General features: G+C 39.2%; 1 protein-coding gene and 1 pseudogene across 1 annotated transcript in view; both read left to right on the forward strand.

Moving 5' to 3' along the window:
- The first annotated feature begins 2,480 nt into the window (after positions 1–2,480).
- On the forward strand, positions 2,481–2,712 carry LOC124968886 (uncharacterized; annotated as a pseudogene).
- Positions 2,713–8,158: 5,446 nt separating this feature from the next.
- Rad54b (RAD54 homolog B) overlaps positions 8,159–26,928 on the forward strand; it is a 107,413-nt gene continuing 88,643 nt past the window's right edge. The window contains exon 1 of the mRNA XM_047529190.1: positions 8,159–8,278. The gene's annotated coding sequence lies outside the window, so the exon portion shown is untranslated. The remainder of the gene's footprint in view (positions 8,279–26,928) is intronic.

Consider the following 26,928-nt stretch of genomic DNA (forward strand, 5'->3'; position numbering starts at 1 on the left):
ATTGGTAATTCCATTGGGTAAATATCATACTGGAATTTGTTATTGGCAAGATCACTGATAGATGCTAAAACCAGTAGGTAAAACTGAGTAGAAACAGGATATTAACATTACCTCAAAAAGTTTTCTCCAAGATATTTACCAGTTACAAAGGGAAAACTAATTTTACAATGAAGAAATCCAGAAGATACCTTAACCAAGCTGTCGAATTTAATATTACCAATAAGACATCCAACATCATGTACCCCTTAAGGTGATGTGCTGAGAAGAACTTATCACTTCCACTCTATGTGTGCCCAAACTGCATAACCTTAATGAAATGATGAGAAAACATCAGACAAACCCAATGCAAGAGACATTTCTGCAAAATAGCAGACCAGTTAGTACTCATTAAAAGTGTTAAAGGCTGGGGTTCAATCCCCAGCACTACCACCAAAAAAACAAAAAAAACAAACAACAAAAAAGCCAAGCTTATTGTCATCATGGTACACACCCGTAATTCCAGAGACTCAGGAGACTGAGTTAGGAGGATGGCAAGTTCAAGGACAGCCTCAGCAATTTAGTGAGACCCTATTTCAAAATAAAAAATAAAAAGGACTAGGGATGTAGCTCAGTAGTAAGTGCCTCTAAGTTCGATTCTCAGTACCCCTCTCAGCCCAGGAAAAAAAAAAGTGTCACGGTCATGAAAGACAAAGGAATTCTGAGGAATTATTACAAATTGGAGGAAATTAAGGAGGTAGGACAGCTTAATGCATTGTAGATTGGATTGGATTCTAGATTGGATCCTGGAACAGAAACGAGGTAGTCACTTGCTGGTGGCAAATGCAGTGGTAACTGGGTATTTTTATTGTTGTTGTTTGGGGGGTTATTCTGAAAGTTGATCTAAAAATTGCAGTGGAAAAGCAAAGATGTCTGTTGAGAAGTGAAGGGGGAAAGTTCACTTTCCATATAAATAAGGATATCCTTCCACTGATATATTTTCAGATGAAGTGGACCCTGATGATGAAATGAATACTAAATAGTCACTATGAAGAAGAAATTGTAACTTAGAAGCTCTAGTTCTGCACTCAATGCTGCTGTACTATGCATCCTGCAGAGATATTGGGTGTTCAACTCCAGAACACTGTAATAAATCAAATATCTCAATAGAGTGGGTTAAAATTTTTTTTTGGTTCCCTAGTGCTTATAAGTTAAGTATTGTATGGTATGATATCTTAAAAAAATGTAGATGCCTTAGTTTTAAAGTATTTGAAGCTGATGCACCTATAATGCAGCTACTAAGAAGACTGAGGCAGGAGGATCACTTCAGCCCAGGAGTTGAAGCCAGTCTGAACAACATAGTGAGACTCTGTCTTTAAAAAAAAATTTTTTTAAAAATTGCTAAAAAATGCTATCATCTGAGCCTTTAGTTAGTCACAATCTTTTTTTTTTTTTACTGGTGGAGGCTTTTACCTTATGTTGATGGATGCTGACTGATCAGAATGATATATTGAACAAATACACTAATTAAGGCATTGGGATAGAGATATTTGTGTGATGATTCCTAAGGTTTGCCTTCTAAACAAATATTAATCTCAATATTTAACAAAATGACAGAGCTCTCAATAGCTGTTAAAAACACTGTTGGCACTTTATCACCTCTAGTAACTTCGTTGTTAATTCGAAATCTAAAAGGAGACCTAGTATGCTACTGTATTCTTTAAAAGATTTGAACAGTGATTTTGTACTGTATAGCTTAAAAATCTAGAAGAAAGTATTCTGAATTTTTTGACCCTAAAGAAATAATAAATATTTGAGGTGGTAGATATGCTTAACCTGCTTATACAATGTATAAATGTATGGAATCATCACAATGTAACCCTATTAATATGCACAATATTTGTGTTTTCAATCTATCAGTTAAAAAATAAATTTAACTAAAAAAAAAAGCTAAATAGTATGCTTGTTCAAAATGTAAACGTGGGGCTGGGGTTGTGGCTTAATGGTGGAACACTCACCTGGCATGTGTGAGGCACTGGATTCAATTCTCAGCATCACATATGAATAAGTAAATAAATAAATGTCCATCAACAACTAAAACAAAAAAAAAAATTTTAAATGTAAACCTTGGTCTGGTTGTGGTTGTGCATGCCTGTAATTCCAGCAACTTGGGAGGCTGAGGCAAGGAGGATCACAAATTTGAGGCTAGTCTGGGTAATTTAGCAAGATTCTGTCTTGAAATAAAAAGGGTTGGGCAATTAAAATTAAAAATTTTTTTTTTTCTTAAAAGGACTGTGGTAGGTGCCCTTGGATTCAGCTGCTAGTTTTGCAGGGTGTATGTAAACCTTGGTGCACAGGATACAGAGATTTATAGCTTTTGCAAAGCAGAGAAGAAAATGAACTAGGGTGGGGGAAAAGAACTAATATTGACTAAGTGCCTGTCCATGCTCGTGACTCATTTTACAGACCATCTGAGACATCTTTACTTAAGAACTCGTCCCCCAAAGACTACACTTTCAGGGATCATATCTATAGTTACTAGAGAAGTTTCTCAGGTCTTATAGAGTACGGGAAACCACCGGGGGCGTGGGGGGTGGGAGAGGGGTGGGGGTAGTGTTACCTCCTGAGCTTGAAGCTGGCTCTTGCTGTTTCTTTGCTGTATCTGTTTCTTTGCGGCTGATGATCGTTCTCTTCCTTACTTGAAGAGTGAGAGGGAGAGAATACTGTCTGAGTGGTTTTTGTTATGGGGGAAAAAAAATCCTAAAAAAAGGAAGTAAGCATAATTACTTTTAGATTTGCTAGGGGAGTAAGTGCTTTTGCACTATCTTTGAGAAGTGAGCGGGTGTCGCAAGTTTCCGCCCTTGATTGAGCACTTCCACGTTTCTTTCTTTTCTTCTTCTTTTTTTTTTTTTAATATTTTTCCAGTTGTCAATGGACTTTTGTTTTATTTATATATTTTTACGTGGTGCTGGGAATCGCACCCAGTGCAGTCACTGTACCACTGAGCTACAACCCCAGCGACCTCCCAGGTCAGGACTTTAGGTCAGGACTGCTGTGATTTGGAGGAGGCCGGGGGCTCCTGTCTGGAGGGACCCGTTCACCGGGCGCGGGCAGCCCAACCGGTTGGGCCGTGTCTCTCCAGGACCGCGGGGGCTGCGGGGCGGCGGGACCCCAGGGCAGGAGGGCTTCGGCGACCTTTCGGGGGCGGCAGAGGCGGCGGGCAGCTAGGGTTTGGAGGAGGGGTTCGGAGCAGGGCGCGGGCGGAGTCCAGCCGCAGCTCCCAGCGATCCGGTGAACTCGAGGAACGAGGCGAGGTGAGCCGACCGCGTGCACCCGCTCGGCGGGGCCGGACCTCACAAAGCGATGGCTTCGCCAGGATGTGCAGTTTCCAATCAGATCATCCCTGTGGAAGATGTCTTCACTAGCCTTTGTAAAACCACCCATCCGCTGGCTGATCTTGCCTGCCCTCTCCCGGAAGGAATTGATTGATCTTCTACAGCTTGAGATTTATCTCATTGATGAAGATTTTGAGTTTTTTTTTTTTTTTTTTTTTTTTTTTTTTTTTTTGCCAGTTTGCATTAGACTAGACTGGAAGCAGGCAACCTTGAAGAAAGCACAAGAGATGCTGTGAGTGGGAGAGATGCCATAGGAACAGCGGTGGTCACGTTCACTACCACAGGACCAGAAAAATAGATATATTTTTGGGCTGTGTGTATGGGTTTTAAGTATTTTAAAATCAGAATACTTCAGAATCAGACCAATTAACTATGCTGCTTATCCCAGAGTTGTGTAATTTGTAAATGTTTAACAGAACTCTTTGGAAACTTTCCTTTTATAATTCAGCAGGTGATGTCAACCAAAGTATGTGTTATGTGCACTTAAAGGTTGATTCCTCATCAGTCACTACAGCACTGTTCTCTTGTTCAAGAGAGGTATTACCTTTTTTTTTTTTAAAGCAGTTCTCTTTATAAAGGGTTATTGATGTTTGTGGATTCTAAAAAGCATGTTTATATAAATACCATATAAATAAAATTTGTATTTAACAAAATAATATGTATTTATTTGCTTTTAATTTTTTGCAGATCAAAACAATATGAAATTGTAGATGGAAATGCTTCTGTTAAATTAGGTCTGCCAGTCAGGCAGGGGCACAGGCCTGTAATTCCAGCAGCTCAGGAGGCTGAGGCAGGAGGATCCCAAGTTCAAAGCTAGTAACTTAGTGAGGCCCTAAGTAACTCAGCGAAACCCTGTCATTAAATCAAATATAAAAAGGTCTGGGGATGTGACTCAGTGGTTTAAGCTCCCTGGGTTCAATCCCCGTACCAAAAAAAAAAAAAAAAAAAAAAAAAAAAAAAAAAAAAAAAAAAGGTCTGCCACCAGTTTGTACCTTCATACACATTCAGAAATGCTTCCTTTGGCATTAGGTATGAATTGTTCTGAGTACTGCTACCAGTACTAAAATGAACCAAAAATTTGTACTTAAATGGTGTGAACTCGGAGAATCTATGTAAATGAAACTTTTTCTTACTATCTTCCCCAAATTATGTGGTAATTTGTTTTTATGTACTGTTTATATGCAGCAACATTTGCTCCGATTTTTAATTTTTTTTTGTACTTGTAGATGGATAGCATGCCTTTATTTTATTTAATATTTATGTGGTGCTGAGGATTGAATCCAGTGTCTCACATGTGCTAGGCAAGCCCTCTGCCACTGAGCTACAATCTCAGCCCCTGCTCTGAATTTTTGATGATGTTGGAACATTATCTGCAATTTTACTTACAAATAATAGAAATAGAACATCTTAATTTTTAAAACTCAATGTTAAACATTGAAAGAAGAAAAAAAAAAAGAAAGAAGAAAAGAAAAGAAGAGTCGCCCCTTTGGGAAGGCTAAAGTAGTTGGGAGTTACTTGGAGTCCCAGCCTGTCTCATACAAGGCACCTACGGAATAACTTTAGTGCAATGTCCTTTTATCAGCTTGGATTTCCTTTTTTTTTTTTTTTGATCTTCTATAAATCTGAAAAACTTTGTGAGGTAAACTCAATGGTGGTTGACTGATAAGAAAATCATAAGTTAATGTTTTGACAAGCAGTCAAGGAGGGTGTTAGGTGACTCATTTCCTGACAGTACAGTATCTTTGCCTTGCTGAACTCTATGGATGGTGTACTCAGCTGCGCCCTGAGCAATAGTCAAAAGGCAGGGTATAGTTGAAAGGTAGGATGAGCATTATTTCCTGACAGCATCTGGAAAGGGAGGCACCAGTCCCTTTCAGTCCTTGGAATATCCTGTCTGTCAAGAATGGCAATACTTTGGGCGTGTTGTCATATTGTTCCTGGGAGAATAAAACATGTTGTTTATATAGCTGTGCTTAGAGAGAACAACTAGAAGCTAGTATCTCATCTCTCCTGTAATCTGCCCCATGCATCTTTTACCTTTGCTAATTTTAGTGTGTATGCTTTCACTGTAATAAATCGCAATTGTGTGTATAGCAGCTTTTCTGAGTTCCAAGTCTTTCTAGCAAATCACTGAACCTGAGGGTGGTCTGGGAAACACCAACATGAGAGTAAAAGGGAGATGAGGTTAGAAAGGTTGTACAGGGATCAGATTATGAATTCTTTGAGTGCCATTTAAATAAGTTTATCACTTCAGTTTGAAGACAACTTGCAATACCATCAAACTTAAAGAAAATTTGACAGACCTCTATTGAAGTGTCTACAGTTTTAGCTGAACAGAGCAATAGTGCAGTGGGAACAGGTCTTCACTTCCCATGCTTTACCGATGTACCCTTTGTTAAAAAGGGAAGCTGTTGCCCGATGGAGAAAGCCCCTCCAGACAGAGGACTTACACTCACCTAATGGAAGGCTCCACTGTGATAAGTAAAACGGGAAGTCTTATGAAAGATCCCTGGGTTTTAAAAACATTTTTAATACCTTTATTTTTTTATATGTGGTGCTGAGGATGGAACCCAGTGCCTCACACATGCCAGACAAGTGCTCTACCACTGAGCCACAACTCTAGCCCCAGATCCCTGAGTTTTAATGCAGAATAAACTTAGCTATCCTTTTTTTTTGTAGTTTCAGTGTTCTTTTCTTCCCCCAAAGATGAGTACAGAGCAATTAATTCAGTCACAGTTGGAAGGAAGTGTCAGATATACATTTAGCATTTATTGAGTACCCTTTTGTGTACCTGGTACTGTGTAATTACTTAGTAGCTTATTAGCATTGTAGCTTCTGGGCTCAGAATGTGGGATCATTCCTAAAAGTTTGCGTTTTCCACTGGTAACATCGCTGAAAGCTCATTATTAATGCAAATTGTCAGCAATTGGGATCAGACCCATTGCTCCGTGTATGAGCAATCCCTCAGAGGGTTCTGATGCTGACACTGGTGTGTGAAAATCAGATGTCAGTCTTTCTCTAATAGGGAGCAGTCACCAAGTTTGTTGAACTCTTCATTCAACAAATATATATTGAATGTCTTCTATGAGATGGTACTGTTTAGCTACACTTGCAGGAAACAAAAATTGCACTCACAGCTTAAATTTTGAGAGTAATAGAAAAACAACAAACAAGTATATTAGGGAGTGCAAAGATAAACTATAAAGTAGGGTAAGGAGTAGAGCATGAGACAAGAGAGTAATGGTTGGTCATATAAGGCTTCTTGAATAAGGATTACCTATAATCTGGATGAAGTGAGTAACTGGGTGCAAATCTGGAAGAAGAATGTCCCAGGCCACCTTCAGCCAATCTGTTTTAGGTTTTCTGGATTTTCCAGATGACATTAAGGTAAGCTGCAGACACTATGAGGGCAGGTTGTTTCCTAGTCATAGTAAAATACATTTATATTAAGTAAAAAACATGATGCAGAACAAATATATACACGTACATTTCCAGAGTTCAAGCGGATATACAGTTTTCTTTAGAGGCATGTCAATACATTTCATAGCACTACAAACATCCAAGGCATCTGAGAAGTTTACAGTGGTCCACAGTACTGCAGGAGAGAATAAAATAAAATAAAATAAAATAGCTGTGGATCACTACAAGCTAACTAGACAAAATCAAGTTCCAATATCACCCTTTGGATTAAAGTGCTCTAATAGAACCAAGGCTGCAGTCAGCACAATCCTGAAAAGGGATTCTGCTGCCATTCATCTTGCTTCCTGCACTCACTGTAATGAGGGCATATGCAGAAGAGATTCTCCATTTAATAACTGCCACCATCTCAACCCATGCCCACTCTTACTTTTTTATTTTTGGTCCCAGCCCAGGTTTATGAGCCCTGGACAGGTCCCAGATGGCAACTCTTGTAATCCTGGCCCCAGCAACTGCTAGCAGCACAACTGAAGCTATGAATGTCTCTTTAGGATTGGAAAAAGTCCTGAGGGGCAGTAGTTCTTTAAGCACTTTTTCCTTTTATTAGATGCTGTCATATTGTTGTTACTTTACACATTTACAGTCCTTTTTAAAATTATATTTCTGCAAAGACCTTATTTCCAAACTATTTACATCCTATCTGCAGTGTAAGAATTCTCATCAGTTCACATCTCCATTAAACCCTCATTTTTTTTTTTAAGTTTCTTAATTTTTGTCAAGCTGTTAAATAAAATCCAATAAATGACCTTTGACCACTTTCTATTCTTTCAGACATGCCTTTCTAATTCCACATTTCTCAGGACTGGCCAACTATGTCATTGTCTTGGAAGGTGCTCAGTAAATATCCATTGAATGATGTCACTTCCCTGATTAAAATCCTTTAATGCTTTTCCAAGTCCGGAGGAGGTCCCCTTTTGTAAGGGTCAAGTAATTACTCATCTTTATATTCCCAGAACTTAACAAGGACTTTAAAAAATATCTTTTGAATGAAGGCATGAGTTTAACGACGGGTGCGTTTCTATGATTGCTCTTTTATACTGAATTACAACTTATTACCTGCCCACGTACGCTGTGAGGTCTGTAACCTCAGTCTCTACATCTGTCTCAGCAATAAATCAGTATTTCCTGTATTGAACTGTAAACAGGAGACAAACTTCCAAGTTTGTCTTAAAGGGAAGCGCAAAGGCACAGGCGCAGTGACGTAGCAAGGTCGTCCAATCAGTGGGCCGGACGATGCGCCGGAGCGGAGAGGTAGTGCGCACGCGCGACGCCTCACTCGCGATTGGCTGCGTGAAGGCGGGATGCTTGAGCTCCTGTGGCAGTGAGGGGTTTGCCGTCCGCCCGCGGTTTGCTTCTTAGATTGGGCGAGCAGTTTGTTAGATTGTTGCCGGTGTGTCGTTGGAGGGGTAGGCCTGAGGCTGCGACAGCCGGTGAGCATATGCGGGACAGAGTGGGGAATGGCGCCAGACGGGCCGCTGAGGGGGAAGGAGGGCTTTGGGAGCGTCTACGGCCGCCTCGCGCGGGTCGCGGAGCCTCGATCTGAAGTGCGAAAGTCACCCTGGCTGCTGGCCCAGGGGGCGGAGGCCGGGCGCCGGGCGCCGGGCGGTGGGGTGGTGAGGGCGGGCGTTTGTGTGGAGACTCCCGGTAGGGGCGTTTCCGCCGCAGAGCCCGGGGGTGCGTGCGGGCTCCCGTGCGTTGGGGTTTCGTTCCTACGCGGTGGAGCCGCTTTCCCAGGCCTGGAGGTGAAAGTTCCGCCAGCGCTCCGTATGGTGTCAGCGCAAACGAGGTATAAGAACGAGCGCCTTCCAAAAGGGCTTTTATCCAGCCACAGCTCAAGTCACTCCCCTCTTTTCCCCGCCTCTTTTAAAGCCCTTTAAATTAATTACTATCTGGAGATTTTGTAGCAGATGTAGTGAAGTCAGAAAGTCAATGGAGCACGTAAGGCCTGAAGAGACATAATTATTATCAAAAGTAGCTGCAAGTCAAAAAGCAGGATCAATGGGGGTGTGTGTGGGGGTGAGGGAGTCTGTTGCTGGCTGTTGGCAGAGTTGTATTATTTATATGATTGCATCCTAGAGGTTTGATGGTTGCAACCTCCCCCCACCCCCATACAAATCCAAAGGATCCCATAGAGTTTGGTCATGATCCTGTATGCAGAACTATATTCTTTTCTATCCCCCTCATGGGACGGGACCTTTAACGTAGCTACTCTAGTAGGACCTTATGTATTAAACCCCTAATAATAATTATAGTGGAAATACTACATATAACACTGAGTGCTACTAGGAGTCAAGTTTTGTTCTAAGTACTTTAAGTATTTAATCCTCCCAACATGCCTGTGTGTGAATAACGTATTCACTTATAGATAAGGAGACTGAGACACAAAGAGACTCACAGTGCAAGAGCACATTCTAGGAAGTGTCAGTCTAGATTTTTATTTAGGCATTTGCATTTAAAACTTTGTTCTTGGGTGTGCGTGAGGGGCGTTGGGGAAAAACACAACTTTTGCTCCAAAGGAAATAAGAGAATTTTTTTCCAAGCCAAATATGTGTGACCAAGGCCAGGGAACAGATTCAGGTTACCCTGCATTACGTGCTCCACTGAGGAAGAGTATATAGTCACAGAACAAAAGAAAGTAATAAATCAGTGCATTTACCAAACACGTTGGTGTAAACCTCAGGTGGGCAAAAGCAGAGATAGGGGAATCTCTTTTATAAGTTTTAGATGTTATAACTTTTTTTTTTTGTACTGGGGATTGAACCCAGGGGCACTTAATACTGGGCCACATTCCCATCCCCCCCCCCCCCCCCCCACGGTGCTGGGTATCAAACCCAGGGCCTTGTGCATGCAAGGCAAGCACTCTACTGACTGAGCTATCTCCCCAGCCCCCATCTTTTTAAAAAAATATTTTATTTTGAGATAGAGTCTTGCTAAGTTGCTGAGGCTGACTTTGAATTTGCAATCCTCTGGCCTCAGCCTCCTGAGCTACTGGGATTATAGGCATGTGCCACCATGCCTGGCAGTTATAATGTTCTTAACTTTAGAGTTGGTGGAAGCTAGAGATCTGATAAGCTTAATGATAGATTTCAAGACTTTTACATAGTAGTCATGAGAATGGCTAGTTATACAAAGAGGTTGATGGTAAATGGCCATTAAAAGATATGAAAGCTGGTCGCAATAGCTCATGCCTGTAATCTCAGCTGCTTGGGAGACTTGGGCAGGTGGACGACAAATTCCAGGCTAGCCTGAGCAATTTACCAGACCCTGTCTCAAAATATATAGAAAAGGGTTGAGGATATACTCAGGGGTAGAGCTCAGGGTTCAATTCCCAGTGCAACAACAGTAACAGCAACAACAACCAAAAAGAGACTAAAGACTAAATAAGAATTTTGGATCTCAATCTATAACATTCTGTCTTTTCACAATATTCTAGTCAGCTCTCTGATGGAGACACAGATTTAAAGAGTTATGCCAGCAATTTTTATTTATATATATCTTATTATACCTGATAGTATGTAACCATTATTCTTTGTATTCAGGAAAGCTACAGAAACTAAGACATCTACGTAGCTTTTCCACGGTTGCAATCCACAGTTGCAAAGTGCAATGTTAGGAACTTTGACTCTCAAGAAAGTCCATTGTTTAAAGTTACTGTAAAGTGGGCAGGAACCAGAGAAGTGGAGCTGGTGAAACATTGTGGTTGTCTAGCATAAGAATTCCTCTGTTACCAGGAGCTGTGTGCCTGAGATCAAGGTCAGAGTTGATAAGACTCTTGCACAGAGCCTCCTCATGCAGGGCATTGCCACAGCAGCTAAGCATCTTGTGCCCTTGCATAGTAACATTTCCAGGCACCAGGCATGCCACAGCCATGAGGTCATCAGAGACCCCCAATCTCAGTCACTGCTCTCCCATCCTGTCACTGCTCTGAACATTACATTTCATCATATACGTACATATATACTTTAATATACACAATGAGGTTGTATTTAGCCATAAAGGATGAAATTACGTCATTTACTGAAGAATGTATGGAACCCGAGTACATTACTTTAAGAAAAACAAACCACACTCAGGTTAAGGGTCAGATGTTTTCTCTCTTGTGGAAGCTAGAGAAGAAAAAGGAAAAGAAAAGTGACTGATCTCATGAAAGTAGAAGGGAAATCAGTAGATGGGAGGGATGAGGGGAGGAAAAGGGGAAACACTCAGGAATGATATCTGCTAAATTATATTGTTACATGATGCATGTACAAATAAGTAACAATGATCCCACCATTATATATAACTATAATGTGCTAAAATGTAAAGAGGAAAGCTGTGCCTGCACCTGTCCAAGTGCATCTCCAGGCCACCTTGCCTTGCCTTGCCTGCCTTGCCTATCTGTCCTGCTGCTCCACCACAGGCACCCGGTTGGCTTTAATGCCATCTAGAATAATAGTTTACTAGTAGACACATGATTATTTTATTTCAATTGAGAAATAGTTAACTAAGAGCAGTAAGTTTTTATCTGAACTTCTCATTTCACTTGACAATTAAGTAACTGTGTATAAATGCAGGGTCTAACGTTTACTCATTTTATTGCAGTTAGCTTGTGGCATTTTCAGATTTATATCATGCTAGGGGTGTGACTTTTTTAAAGTTCTACGTTTAAGTGATCAGAAATCATTGGTTTTTATAATTTGCTCTAAGATTGTGCTAATAGGCATCTATTTTATCCTTGAATAAGAAACTGTAGAAAGTCACCTCCACTCTAATCCCTTAAACTATATAGAGACATATCAGATACTTACATAGTTCATCATTTTGACATTGCTGAAATTGAGAAATGTCTAATTATCAATGACTGGCTGCATTTTTTTTCTTGGATACATAAAATAATGGTATAGCTTACAGTTGATGGCATTTTAGATTTAATGAAATATGAGAATTAAAAATCTAATAGGCTGGGCATGGTGGTGCATGCTTGTAATCCCAGTGACTCAGGAGGCTGAGATATAAGGATCGGAGTTCAAAGCCTACCTCAGCAATGGTGAGGTGCTGAGCAGCTCAGTTGAGACCCTGTCTCTAAATAAAATACAAAATAGGGCTGGGAATGTGGCTCAATGGTCAAGTGCCCCTGAGTTCAATCTCCAGTACCCCCCTCACCAAAAAAAATAAAAATGAAAAAAAATCTGAAGTACTTTTTTGCAAAGGTAACATTCCCATTGTAGAAAATTGAAATATAAAAAAATTCAGAAGAAAATAAAAATTACTGGTTATTCTAACACCTAGAAATGATGTCCTAGCATGTGGTTTTCTAGTCTTTTTGAAAGATTGTATATTATAATATGTATTATATCTAATTTATTATAGCTAATTTATGGTAGTATAATTTGCATTGTCAGGCATATGCTTGTTTTTTTTTTTTTTTTTTTTTTTTTTTTGCTTTTTTTTTTTTTGCAGTGCTGGGGATTGAATCTAGGCCCTTGTATATACTAGGCAAGTGTTCTACCATATCCCAGCTCTAGTTAGGTATAATGTTTTATGAGTTTCTGTATACAGTTGATTACATATCCCTGTAACCATTCTATAATCTCATATAGATTATCACTCTAGAAAGTTCTCTTATGCTTTGTTTTCTAGTCCTTTTCTTTTTACTCTTTTTTTCCTTTTTAAAAAATTGGAATGAGACTGAGCATGTTTTATGGCCATGGTATATCAAAAACATTTCTTATGTCATTAAACATTCTTTTAAAGTGTGATTCTACTCTTTCTCCCAATTAATAACTGTAGAATCGTTCATATAACAAATACTGAATGCCTTTTATGTTTGGTAGTGATGAATGGACTACAGGTTGAGTATTACTTATCTGAAATGTTTGGGATCAGAAGTATTTCAGATTTTGAATTTTGAAATGTTTGCCTATACATATTAAGATATCTTGGGAATGAGACACAAGTCTTAACATGAAGTTCTCTGATGTTTCCTGTAACCATAGATAATCTGAAAGTACTATACGATTTTCTTTTTCTTTTTTGTATTCCTTTTTTGATCATGGCCTCCCTTAAGAGAGGTCAGCTATGGAATTTTCACAATGGTGGTTCTCAAAGTTTCAGATTTTGGAGTATTTTGGAATCATATTTTGGATTAGGAATGATTAACTTGTATAAAACTTTATACTTGACAGTTCAGGAGAAACAATAGTAATTTTATTGTAGTGTGGAAAGTGCTTGTATTGTGCATACTTTAGAGGTTTTTCTCATCCATTTTTGCGGTGGGAAGTATACTCAGAGATAAGTGTTACAAAAGATAAGGTGGAATTGCTGGGCATGGTGACTAACATCTGTAATGCAGTGATCTGGAAGGCTGAGGCAGGAGGGTTGCAAATTCAAAGCCATCCTCATCTATTTAGAGACCCTAAGCAACTTATTGAGACCTATCTCAAAAAAATAAAAAGGGCTGGGAATGTGACTCAGTGGTTAAGTGCCCCTGAGTTTATTCCATAGTACAGAAACAAAAAATAAACAAACACCCTCCCACACAAGGTGGAATTAATCAGGCAAAGAAAAATCAGAAAAAGAATTTCCAACATCATGTAGGGGAAAATTTGTTCAAAGATCTAGAGGAAAAGAGTATGACTAGTTTTAGTTGCAATAATAACTCAAGAGTAAATGAATAGAGTGTATTCTATTATGTGGGTGGGTGTACCATAATTTATCTATTACCTTGTTATTCACATAGATTTCCTTTTTTTCTGCTATAAGTAATACTAGCATGATTATCCTTATGCATAATTCTGTGAATGTATTTTTTTAAAATATTTGGTTCTGGGTATCAGACCCAGGGACTGCTGAACTACACCCCTATACGTTTTTCATTTTTAGACGGGGTCTTGCTAAGTTGCTAGGCTAGTCTGGAGATCGTGATCTTCAGCTTCCCAAGTTGGTGGTATGTGCCACTGTGCCAAGCTTGAATGTGCTTTTGATGTTTTCTTAGGGTAAATTACCAGAAATGGAATTTCTGGGTTGCAAAAATAATTTTGGTAGACATGGCTTATCTTGTTTAGTGTTTTATGAAATTGCAGAGAATCAGAGTGCTGCTATCCTTACATGATGTATGTATGTGATGTCCTTGTCTTCCACCTGTTTCTCCTTCTAGTCCTAGTGGAAATAATATTGAACAAAAGTCAGAAAACCATGCACAATTTGTGTGTGTGTGTGTGTGTGTGTGTATTTGTATTCATTTTGGTACTGGGATTAAACCCAGGGCCGCTGAGCTACATCCCCAGTCCTTTATATTTTATTTTTATTTTGAGACGGTCTTGCTGAGTTGCTGAGGCTGGCTTCGAACTTTGATCCTCTTGCCTTAGCCCCTGAAGTCACTGAATAACTGGCATGTGCTACCATCTTGATTTGCATATTTAAAAATCCTATTATTTTAAAGGAAATAGGGTAACTAATTGAATGATAAACATGTCTTGGTAGGATTTTATTCATTCATTCATTCAAAAAGATTTGTTAATGATTGCAGTGTATCTGGCATTGTGATTCATACTGATTTTTTATTTTTTTCTTGGTACTAGGGTTTGAATCCAGGGGCATTTAACCACTGAGCTCATCCCCAGACTGCTTCTTATTTTATCATTCTGAGACAGGGTCTTCCTAAGTAGCTTAGGCTGGCTTTGTTTTTTTTTTTTTTTTAATTGTCGATGGACCTTAATTTTATTCATTTATTTATATGTGGTTCTGAGAATTGAACCCAGTGCCTCAGACATGCCAGGCAAGCACTCTACCACTGAGCCACAACCCCAGCCCTGAGGCTAGCTTTGAACTTGTCATTGCCATCTTCCTGCCTCAGCCTCCTGAGTTGCTGGGATCACAGGCATGTGCCATCATGCCCGGCTTGTACTGCTTTTTTGGAATGATGAAGAAAACAGTCATGATTACCACCCTCATGTGGTTTAAGCTACATGCTTTGTGTGTGTGTGTGTGTGTATGTATATATATGTATATACATACACACACACATAACTATGTTTCCTTAGATTTTCAAATTTTTATTTAAATTAGTTAAAGATAATACTAGGATTATATAATCTGTTGTATTATCCAAATGGAAATAATAATATGCTCAAGTTCACATCTTTCATTTTAACCTATGAGTTCTTTTTAAAAGCCCTTTATTAAAACCATACTAGCTGTTGAACTTGTTTTCTAAGTCTTATTACACGTTTGTTCTCTTACCTTTTATAATATATCATTGCTGTAATAATGAGCTATTTTTAGTGAATGTTGATCCATCGTGGGGGGTGGGTAGGGAAGAATGAAGGAACTTGGGATTTTGCAGAGAGGAGTGAGGGGAGCGGGGGTGGTGGGGTTGGGAAGGATGGTAATGAGACAGATATTATTACCCTATATACCTCTGTGGAAAATTAAAAAAAAAAAATCCATTCTGGGGGAAAAAAAAAAGGAAGGGGCAAACTTCCTTCTATAATAGTTATGCTTGTAATGTTTAATGTTCTGTTCAGAATACATACAAACTTTTGGGGGTGTAGCTATGTTTATGGCATTGATTGTGGTAATAGTTTTACAGGTGTAAAACTCCCAAATTCATCAAGTTTTTTCCTTTTATTTATTTATTTATTATTTTTTTTCAAAAACATTTTTTTTTTTTTTATTTTTTTTTTATTTTATTTTTTTTACGTTTACATAGGGTAATGATGTTTATTATATTTTTCCCCTCCCCCCCACCCCTCCCACCCCTCCCACCCCTCTTTTCCCTCTACACAGTCCTTCTTTCCTTCATTCTTACTGCTCTCCTTAGCCTAACTCTAAACCTAACCCTAAACCTAATGCTAGCCCCTCCCACCCCCCATTATATGTCCTCATCCGCTTATCAGCGAGATCATTCGTCCTTTAGTTTTTTGAGATTGGCTTATCTCACTTAGCATGATATTCTCCAATTTCGACCATTTGCCTACAAATGCCATAATTTTATCATTCTTCATTGCGGAGTAATATTCCATTGTATAAATATGCCACAGTTTCTTTATCCATTCATCAACTGAAGGGCATCTAGGTTGGTTCCACAATCTGGCTATGGTGAATTGAGCAGCAATGAACATTGATGTGGCTGTATCTCTGTAGTATGCTGATTTTAAGTCCTTTGGGTATAGGCCAAGGAGTGGGATAGCTGGGTCAAATGGTGTTTCCATTCCAAGCTTTCTGAGGAATCTCCACACTGCTTTCCAGAGTGGTTGCACTAATTTGCAACCCCACCAGCAATGTATGAGTGTTCCTTTTTCACCACATCCTCGCCAACACCTATTGTTGCTTGTATTCTTGATAATCGCCATTCTAATTGGGGTGAGATGAAATCTTAGGGTAGTTTTGATTTGCATTTCCCTTATTACTAGGGATGTTGAACATTTTTTCATATATCTGGTGATTACTTGTACATCTTCTTCTGTGAAGTGTCTGTTCATTTCCTTAGCCCATTTGTTGATTGGATTATTTGTATTCTTCGTGTAGAGTTTTTTGAGTTCTTTATAGATTCTGGAAATTAGCGCTCTATCTGAGGTATGGTTGGCAAAGATATTCTCCCACTCTGTAGGCTCTCTCTTCACATTTCTGATAGTTTCCTTTGCTGAGAGAAAGCTTTTTAGTTTGAATCTATCCCAGTTGTTTATTCTTGCTTTTATTTCTTGTGCTATGGGAGTCCTGTTAAGGAAATCTGATCCTGAGCCAACAAGTTGAAGATTTGGACCTACTTTTTCTTCTATAAGATGCAGGGTCTCTGGTCTGATTCCGAGGTCCTTGATCCATTTTGAGTTGAGTTTTGTGTAGGGTGAGAGATAGGGGTTTAGTTTCATTCTATTGCATATAGTTTTCCAGTTTTCCCAGCACCATTTGTTGAAGAGGCTATCTTTTCTCCATTGCATATTGTTGGAACCTTTGTCTAGTATGAGAAAATTGTATTTATTTGGGTTTGTGTCCATGTCCTCTATTCTGTACCATTGATCTACCTGTCTATTTTGGTACCAATACCATGCCGTTTTTGTTACTATTGCTTTGTAGTAGAGTTGAAGATCTGGTATTGCAATACCCCCTGCTTCGCTCTTGCTACTGAGGATTGCTTTAGCTATTCTAGGTTTTTTATTCTTCCAGATGAATTTCATAATTGCTTGCTCTATTTCTGCGAGGTACATCATTGGGATTTTAATTGGAATTGCATTGAATCTGTATAGAACTTTAGGTAGTATAGCCATTTTGACGATATTAATTCTGCCTATCCAGGAACATGGGAGATCTTTCCATCTTCTAAGGTTTTCTTGAATTTCTTTCTTTAGTGTTCTGTAGTTCTCATTGTAGAGGTCTTTCACCTCTTTTGTGAGATTGATTCCCAAGTATTTTATTTTTTTCGATGCTATTGTGAATGGAGTAGTTTTCCTAATTTCTCTTTCTGAAGATTCATCACTTATGTATAAAAATGCGTTGGATTTATGAGCATTGATCTTGTAACCTGCTACTTTACTGAATTCACTTATGAGTTCTAAAAGTTTTCTGGTGGAATTTCCAGGTTCCTCTAAATATATAATCATGTCATCAGCGAACAGGGATAGTTTGAGTTCTTCTTTTCCTATTCGTATCCCTTTAATTTCTTTGGTTTGTCTAATTGCTCTGGCTAGAGTCTCAAGGACGATGTTGAATAGAAGCGGTGAAAGAGGGCATCCCTGCCTTGTTCCAGTTTTTAGGGGGAACGCTTTCAGTTTTTCACCATTTAGAATGATATTAGCCATGGGCTTAGCGTAGATGGCCTTTATAATGTTTAGGAATGTTCCCATTACCCCAATTTTTTCTAGTGTTTTGAGCATGAAGGGATGCTGTATTTTATCAAATGCTTTTTCTGCATCTATTGAAATAATCATGTGATTCTTAACTTTAAGTCTGTTGATATGGTGAATGACATTTATTGATTTCCGAATGTTGAACCAACCTTGCATCCCTGGGATAAAACCCACTTGATCGTGGTGCACTATCTTTTTAATATATATTTGTATGCGATTTGCTAAAATTTTGTTGAGAATTTTTGCATCGATGTTCATTAAGGATATTGGTCTGAAATTTTCTTTCCTTGATGTGTCTCTGTCTGGTTTAGGTATCAGGGTGATATTGGCTTCATAGAACGAGTTTGGTAGGGTTCCCTCCTCTTCTATCTCATGGAATAGTTTGAGGAGTATTGGAATGAGCTCTTCTTTAAAGGTTTTATAGAACTCGGCTGAGAACCCATCTGGTCCTGGACTTTTCTTTGTTGGTAGGCTTTTGATGACCTCTTCTATTTCATTGCTTGAAATTGGTTTATTTAAGTTGTGTATGTCCTCCTCGTTCAGTTTAGGTAGTTCATATGTCTCTAGAAATTTGTTGATGTCTTCAAGGTTTTCTGTTTTGTTGGAGTATAGATTTTCGAAATAGCTTCTAATTATGTTTTGTATTTCACTCGTGTCTGTTGTGATGTTTCCTTGTTCATTCCGAATTTTAGTAATTTGAGTTTTCTCCCTCTTTCTCTTTGTTAGTGTGGCTAAGGGTTTATCAATTTTATTTATTTTTTCAAAGAACCAACTATTTATTTTATTAATTTTTCCGATTGTTTCTTTTGTTTCGATTTCGTTGATTTCGGCTCTGATTTTAACTATTTCCTGTCTTCTACTACTTTTGGTATTGGTCTGCTCTTCTTTTTCTAGTGCTTTGAGCTGTAGTGTTAACTCGTTTATTTGTTGATTTCTACTTCTTTTTTTGAATGCACCCCATGAAATAAATCTTCCTCTAAGTACTGCTTTCATAGTGTCCCAGAGATTTTGATATGATGTGTCTTTGTTCTCGTTTACTTCTAAGAATTTTTTTATTTCCCTCCTGATGTCTTCTGTTATCCATTCATCATATAATAGTGTATTATTTAGTCTCCAGGTATTGGAGAAGTTTCTGTTTTTTATTCTGTCATTTATTTCTAATTTCAATCCATTATGATCTGATAGAGTACAAGGTAGTATCTCTATCTTCTTGTATTTACTAACAGTAGCTTTGTGGCATAAAATATGGTCTATTTTAGAGAAGGATCCATGTGCTGCTGAGAAGAAAGTGTATTCATTCTTTGTTGGATGGTATATTCTATATATGTCTGTTAAGTCTAAATTGCTGATTGTGTTGTTGAGATCTATAGTTTCTTTATTCAATTTTTGTTTGGACGATCTATCCAGTGATGAGAGAGGTGTGTTAAAATCGCCTAGTATTATTGTGTTGTGGTCTATTTGATTTCTGGAATTGAGAAGGATTTGTTTGACGTACGTGGATGAGCCAATGTTCGGGGCATAGATATTTATGATTGTTATGTCTTGCTGATTTATGCTTCCCTTAAGCAGCATGTAATGTCCTTCTTTATCCCTTCTGACTAGTTTTGGTTTGAAGTCCACATTATCTGAGATGAGGATGGATACTCCAGCTTTTTTGCTGTGTCCGTGTGCATGGTATGTTTTTCCCCATCCTTTCACCTTTAGTCTATGGGTGTCTTTTTCTATGAGATGTGTCTCTTGCAGGCAGCATATTGTTGGATTTTTCTTTTTAATCCAATCTGCCAGTCTGTGTCTTTTGATTGATGAATTCAGGCCATTAACATTCAGGGTTATTATTGTGATATGATTTGTATTCCCAGTCAATGGACTCATATTTGTTTTTGACATGATTTGGTTTCTCCTTTATTTGGCTATTCCTTTAGGCTAGCGCCTCCTGTTGCTGATTTGCATCGTTGTTTTTCATCTCTTCCTCATGGAATATTTTGCTGAGAATGTTCTGTAATGCTGGCTTTCTTTTTGTAAATTCCTTTAGCTTTTGTTTATCATGGAAGGATCTTATTTCATCGTCAAATTTGAAGGTAAGTTTTGCTGGGTATAAGATTCTTGGTTGGCATCCATTTTCTTTCAGGGCTTGGTATATGTTGTTCCAGGCCCTTCTAGCTTTTAGGGTCTGGATTGAAAAATCTGCTGATATTCTTATTGGTTTCCCTCTGAATGTAATTTGATTCTTTTCTCTCGCGGCCTTTAAAATTCTGTCTTTATTTTGTATGTTAGGTATTTTCATAATAATGTGCCTTGGTGTGGGTCTGTTGTAATTTTGTATGTTTGGAGTTCTATAAGCCTCTTGTACTTGGTTTTCCATTTCGTTCTTCAGATTTGGGAAATTTTCTGTTATTATTTCATTGAATAGATTGTTCATTCCTTTGGTTTGTTTCTCTAAGCCTTCCTCAATCCCAATAATTCTCAAATTTGGCCTTTTCATGATATCCCATAGTTCTTGGAGATTCTGTTCATGATTTCTTACCATCTTCTCTGTTTGTTCCACTTTGTTTTCAAGGTTAAATATTTTGTCTTCAATGTCTGAGGTTCTGTCTTCCAGGTGTTCTATCCTATTGGTTATGCTTTCTATGGAGTTTTTAACTTGGTTTATTGTTTCCTTCATTTCAAGGATTTCAGTTTGGTTTTTTTTCAGTATCTCTAACTCTTTATTGAAATGATCTCTTGCTTCCCGTATTTGGTCTTTTAACTGTTGATTGGTGCGATCATTTAATGCCTGCATTTGCTCTTTCATCTCCTCCTTCAATGCCTGCATTTGCTCTTTCATCTCCTCATTAGCTTCCCTGATCGTTTTAATTACGTACATTCTGAACTCCCTTTCTGACATTTCTTCTGCTGTGCTGTCATTGGGTTTTATTGATGTAGTATCTAGGTTTGTTTGGGACATTTTCTTCCCTTGTTTTCTCATAATGGTCAGTTGTCAGTGGGACCCTGAGATGTTGCAGTTTTCCACTATTGGCTTATAGTGTCCCAGTAGATTTCCAGTGTATCACCTCCCAGCCTTCAGTAGCCTGATGTCTTGGAGGAATCTGATAAAGCAGCTCATTCGAAGAATACTGCCCCTAGCCCCCTACTGGTTCCACGTTTTGGAACTGGCTCTGTGCGGAAATGCTCTCACTGTGGGCCTGCACCGTGTAGCTGGCCGTGTGGGAAGAGCCCACTGCCGGAGTGTGGAAGACTACCTTGGGAAGACTCAAGCTGCCCTGCCCGGCTCTGCTAAGCCACCTCTATCTGGGCCTGCCACCCGGGCTGAGCTTTACCCAGTGGGCAGACTCACCCGTGGCTCCACTTCAGTCCGAGTCTCTCAATGCCTCCCCTTCTTAACTCCTGGGTTGTGGAGCGACCGGAGGTGCAGTCTCCCTCTAGGCCGCCATCTTGGATCGCCCCGTGAAGAGAGCCCGCAGCCGGAGTGGGCAGAGCCGCCTGAAGAGGTCTCCGGCTGCCCTGCCCTTATCCCTGAGGCTGACTGCAGATCGAGGCTCTCCGCTGGTTCTTTGCAGGAGTACACTGCACTGCAGGGGCTCCGGGACTCGGAGCGTGCTCTGTTCAGACAGGCTCTCACTAGGGGGCCAGTTCCGTTCCGAGAACCTGGAGAAGCTGGCTGTGTGGGCGGGGCCCACCGCCGGAGTGCGCAGGACTGCCTGTGGATGACTCTAGCTGCCCTGCCCGGCTCCGATAAGCCACCTCTATCTGGGCCTGCCACCCGGGCCGAGCTTTACCCAGTGGGCAGACTCACCCGTGGCTCCACTTCAGTCCGAGTCTCTCAATGCCTCCCCTTCTTAACTCCTGGGTTGTGGAGCGACCGGAGGTGCAGTCTCCCTCTAGGCCGCCATCTTGGATCGCCCCGTGAAGAGAGCCCGCAGCCGGAGTGGGCAGAGCCGCCTGAAGAGGTCTCCGGCTGCCCTGCCCTTATCCCTGAGGCTGACTGCAGATCGAGGCTCTCCGCTGGTTCTTTGCAGGAGTACACTGCACTGCAGGGGCTCCGGGACTCGGAGCGTGCTCTGTTCAGACAGGCTCTCACTAGGGAGCCAGTTCCGTTCCGAGAACCTGGAGAAGCTGGCTGTGTGGGCGGGGCCCACCGCCGGAGTGCGCAGGACTGCCTGTGGCTGACTCTAGCTGCCCTGCCCGGCTCCGATAAGCCACCTCTATCTGGGCCTGCCACCCGGGCTGAGCTTTACCCAGTGGGCAGACTCACCCGTGGCTCCACTTCAGTCCGAGTCTCTCAATGCCTCCCCTTCTTAACTCCTGGGTTGTGGAGCGACCGGAGGTGCAGTCTCCCTCTAGGCCGCCATCTTGGATCCTCTCTCAAAAACATTTTTAATGAAAAAATCATCTCCAAATAAAATTTCATTCAGTTCCACAAATATTTTTGTGGAGTACTGTCACTGTGAAAGGAGCAGTAAAGAACTTGTAAACTATAATCCCTTTATATAAGGAGCATATAGTTTTTTTTTAATTAAAATATTTTTTTATTTTTACAGACATTTTGATTCATTGTACACAAACGGGGTACAGTTTTTTGTTTATATTGTTGTATACAATGTATATTCATGCCATTCATGTAATCATACATGTATATAGGGTAATACTGTCTGTTTCATTCTACTGTTTTTCCATTCCCACCCCTTCCCACCCCTTTTTCCTCTACACCATCCAAAGTTCCTTCATTCTTCTCTTCCCCCCCCAACCCCCATCGTTTTATATTATCGTGCACTTATCAGAGAAAATATTCAGCCTTTGGTTTTTTGGGTTTGGCCTATTTCACTTAGCATGATATTTTCCAACTTCATCCATTTACCAGCAAATGCCATAATATTATTATTCTTTATGACTGAATAATATTCCAGTGTGTATATATACCACAGTTTCTTTATCCATTTGTCAATCGAAGGACATCTAGGTTGGTTCCACAATCAAGCTATTGTGAATTGAGCTGCTATGAACATTGATGTGGTTGCATCTCTGTAGTGTGCTGATTTTTAAGTCCTTTGGGTATAAACCGAGAAATGGGATAGTTGGGTCAATGGTGGATCCATTCCAAGCTTTCTGAGGAATCTCCATATAGCTTTCCAGAGTGGCCGTGCTAATTTGCAACTCCACCAGCAATGTATGAGTGTGCCTTTTTCCCCACATCTGCGTCAACACTTATTATTGCTTGTGTTCTTGATAATAGCCATTCTAATTGGAGTTAGATGAAATCTTAGGGTGGTTTTAATTTGCATTTCTCTAATTACCAGGGGTGAAGAGCACTTTTTCATATATTTGTTGATCATCTTCTTCTGTGAAGTGTCTGACCATTTCCTTAGCCCATTTATTGATTGGGTTCTTTGTATTTTTGGTGTAAAGTTTTGTAAGTTCTTTATAAACTTTGGAGATGAGTGCTCTGTCTGAAGTGTGTGTGGAAAAGATTTTCTCCCACTCTGTAGGCTCTCTTTTCACATTATTGATTGTTTCCTGTGCTGAGAAAAACTTTTTAGTTTGAATCTATCCCATTTATTGATTCTTGCTTTTATTTCTTGTGCTATGGGGGTCTTGTTAAGGAAGTCTGGTCCTAAGCCAACATGATGGAGATTCGGGCCTACTTTTTCTTCTACTTGGTGAAGGGTCTCAGGTCTAACTCCTAGATCCTTGATCCATTTTGAGTTGAGTTTTGTACAGGGTGAGAGATAGGGGTTTAGTTTCATTTTACTGCATATGGATTTCCAATTTTCCCAGCACCATTTGTTGAAGAGGCTATCTTTTCTCCATTGTAAGTTTTTGGCACCCTTGTCTAGTATAAGGTTTCTGTACTTATGAGGGTATGTCTCTGTGTCTTCTATCCTGTACCATTGATCTACCTGTCTATTTTGGTGCCAGTACTAAACTGTTTTTGTTACTTTTGCCCTATAGTAGAGTTTAAGGTCTGGTATAGTGATACCTCCTGCATCACTCTTCCTGTCATTATTTTTTGACAGTGATAAATATTTAAGACATTTTTTTCATACTTGTATATGGGGTAATAATGTCTGTCTCAATCTACCATCCTTCCCATCCCCACTCGCCCCACTCCTCCCCTCACTCCCCTTTGTATAATCCACAGATCCTTCATTCTTCCTTGCCCACCCCCCACTATGGATCAGCATCCACTTATCAGAGAAAAAATTTGGCCTTTGGTTTTTTTGGGTTTGTCTTATTTCACTTAGCTTGATATTCTCCATCTCCATCCATTTACCAGCAAATGCCATAATTACATTCTTCTTTAAGGCTGAATAATATTCCATTGTGTATATGTACCACATTTTCTTTATCCATTCATCTGATGAAGGGCATCTAAGCTCATTGTATAGTTTACCTATCATGAAATGAGCTGCTGTAAACATTGATGTGGCTGCATCACTGTAGTATGCTGATTTTAAGTTCTTTGGTATAAGCAGAGGCATGGGATAATCTTAAATGGTGGTTCCATTCCAAGTTTTCTGAGGAATTTCCATAATGCTTTCCAAAGTGATTGTACCAGTCTGCATTCCTATCAACAATATATGAGTGTACCTCTATCCCTACATCCTTGCCAACACTTATTTTTGATTGTATTCGTAATAATTGCCATTCTGACTGGAGTGAGATGAAATCTTAGAGCAGTTTTGATTTGCATTTCTCTAATTGCAAGAGATGGTAAACATTTTTCATGTTTGTTGGTCAATTGTATTTCTTCTGTGAAGTGTCTGTTCAGTTTTTTAACCCATTTATTGATTGGGTTATTTGTTTTTTTGGTGTTAAGTTTTTTGAGTTCTTTATATATCTTGGGGATGAGTGCTCTGTCTGAGGTATGTGTGGTAAAGATTTTTTTCCCATTCTGTAGGCTCTCTCTTCAAATTGTTGATTGTTTCCTTTGCTGAGAAGAAGCCTTTTAGTTTGAATCCCACTGCATTTATTGATTCTTAATTTTACTTCTTGCTCTTTAGGATTCTTGTTAAGGAAGTCAGGCCCTAAATTGATATGATGAAGATTTGGGCCTACTTTTTCTTCTGTTAGGTGCAGGGTCTCTGTTTTAGTGCCTAAGTCTTTGATCCACATTGAGTTGATTTTTGTGCAGGGTGAGAGAGGTTTAATTTCATTTTGTTACATATGGATTTCCAGTTTTCCCAGCACCATTTGTTGAATAGGCTATCCTTTCTCCAACGTGTATTTTTGGCACCTTTGCCTAGTATGAGATAACTGTATTTATGTGGATTTGTCTCTTTGTCTCCTATTTTGTACCATTGGTCTACATGTCTGTTTTGGTGCCAATACCATGCTGTTTTTGTTACTATTGCTCTGTAGTATAGTTTAAGGTCTGGTAGTGTGATGCCTTCTGCTTCACTCTTCTTGTTAAAGATTGCCTTGACTATTCTGGGTCTCTAACTGAGCCATATCCCCAGTCCAATTTCTTTCTTTAGTGTTCTGTAGTTTTCATTATAGATGTCTTTCAACTTTTGTTAGATTGATTCCTAAGTATTTTATTTTTTGAGGCTATTGTGAATGGGGTAGTTTTCCTAATTTCTCTTGTAGTGGATGTGTCATTTGTGTATAAAAATTCATTTGATTTATGGGTACTGATTTTATATCCTGCTACTTTGCTGAATTCATTTATGAGTTCTAGAAGTTTTCTGGTGGAACTTTTTGGATTTTCTTTTCTTTTTTTTTTTTTTGGTGCTGAGGATTGAACCCAGGGCCTTGTGCTTGCAAGGCAAGCACTCTACCAACGGAGCTATATCCCCAGCCAATGGATTTTCTAACTATAGAATCACATCGTTGGTAAATAGTGATAGTTTGAGTTCTTCTTTTCCCATTTATATCCCTTGAATTTCTTTCATCTGTCTGATTGTTTTGGCTAGTTTCAAGGACAGTGTTGACTAGAAGTGGTGGAAGAGGGCATCCCTGTTTTGTTCCAGTTTTTAGGGGGAATTTCATTTTTTTCTCCACTTAGCATGATGTTTGCCATGGGCTTAGCATAGATAGGTTTTACAATGTTGAGCTATGTTCCTACTATCCATAGTTTTTCTAGTGTTTTGAACATGAAGAGGTACTGTATTTTGTCAAATGCTTTCTCTGCATCTGTTGAGATTATCATATGATTCTTGTCTTTAAGTCTATTGATGTGGTGTATTACTTTTATTGATTTCTAGATGTTGAACCAACCTTGCATTCCAGGGATGAACCCCACTTGTGGTGCACTGTCTTTTTAATATACTTTTTTTATGCGATTCGCCAAGTATTTTATTGAGAATTTTTGCATCTATGTTCATGAGGGATATTGGTCTGAAGTTTTCTTTCCTTGATGTATCTTTGTCTGGTTTTGGTATCAGGGTGATACTAGTCTCATAGAATGAGTTTGGAAGGGTTCCCTCCTTCTCTATTTCATGGAATAATTTGAGGAGTTTTGGCGTTAATTCTTCTTGGAAGGTCTTGTAGAACTCGAATGAGAATCCATCTGGTCCTGGACTTTTCTTGCGTAGTAGGCTTTTGATGGCGTCTTCTGTTTCATTGCTTGAAATTGATCTGTTTGAATTGTGTATGTCCTCCTGGGTCAGTTTGGGTAGATCTCTATAAATTTGTCAAAGTCTTCAAGATTTTGTATTTTATCTGAGTATAAGTTTTCAAAATAGTTTCTAATTATCTCCTGTATTTCAGTAGTGTCCAGCATGATAATTCCTTTTTCATCACAAATTTTAGTAATTTGAGTTTTCTTAGTCTTCTTTCTCTTTGTTAATTAGCTAAGGGTTTATCAAGTTTATTTCTTTAAGAACCAACTTTTTATTATGTCAATTTTTTGAATTGTTTCTTTTGTTTCAGTTTCATTGATTTCAGCTCTGATTTTAATTATTTCCTGTCTTCTTCTGCTTTTGGGTTGATTTATTCTTTTTCTAGGGCTTTGAGATATGATGTTAGGTCATTTATTTGTTGACTTTTTATTCTTTTAATGTATGAACTCAATGCAATGAACTTTCCTATTAGCACTGCCTTCATAGCATCCCAGAGATTTTGATATGTTGTATCAGTGTTCTCATTTACCCTTAAGTGTTTTTTTATTTTCTCCTTGATTTATTCTTTTTTCCATTCATCATTCAGTAGCTTGCTATTTTGTCTCTGTGTGTTGGAGTAGCTTCTATTTTTCACTTTATTGTTGATTTCTAGTTTCATTCCATTATGATCTGATAGAGTGCAGGGTAGTAGTTCTATTT

This window comes from Sciurus carolinensis, chromosome 1 (genome assembly GCF_902686445.1).
Source record: "Sciurus carolinensis chromosome 1, mSciCar1.2, whole genome shotgun sequence".
In the NCBI taxonomy this organism is placed as follows: Eukaryota; Metazoa; Chordata; class Mammalia; order Rodentia; family Sciuridae; genus Sciurus; species Sciurus carolinensis.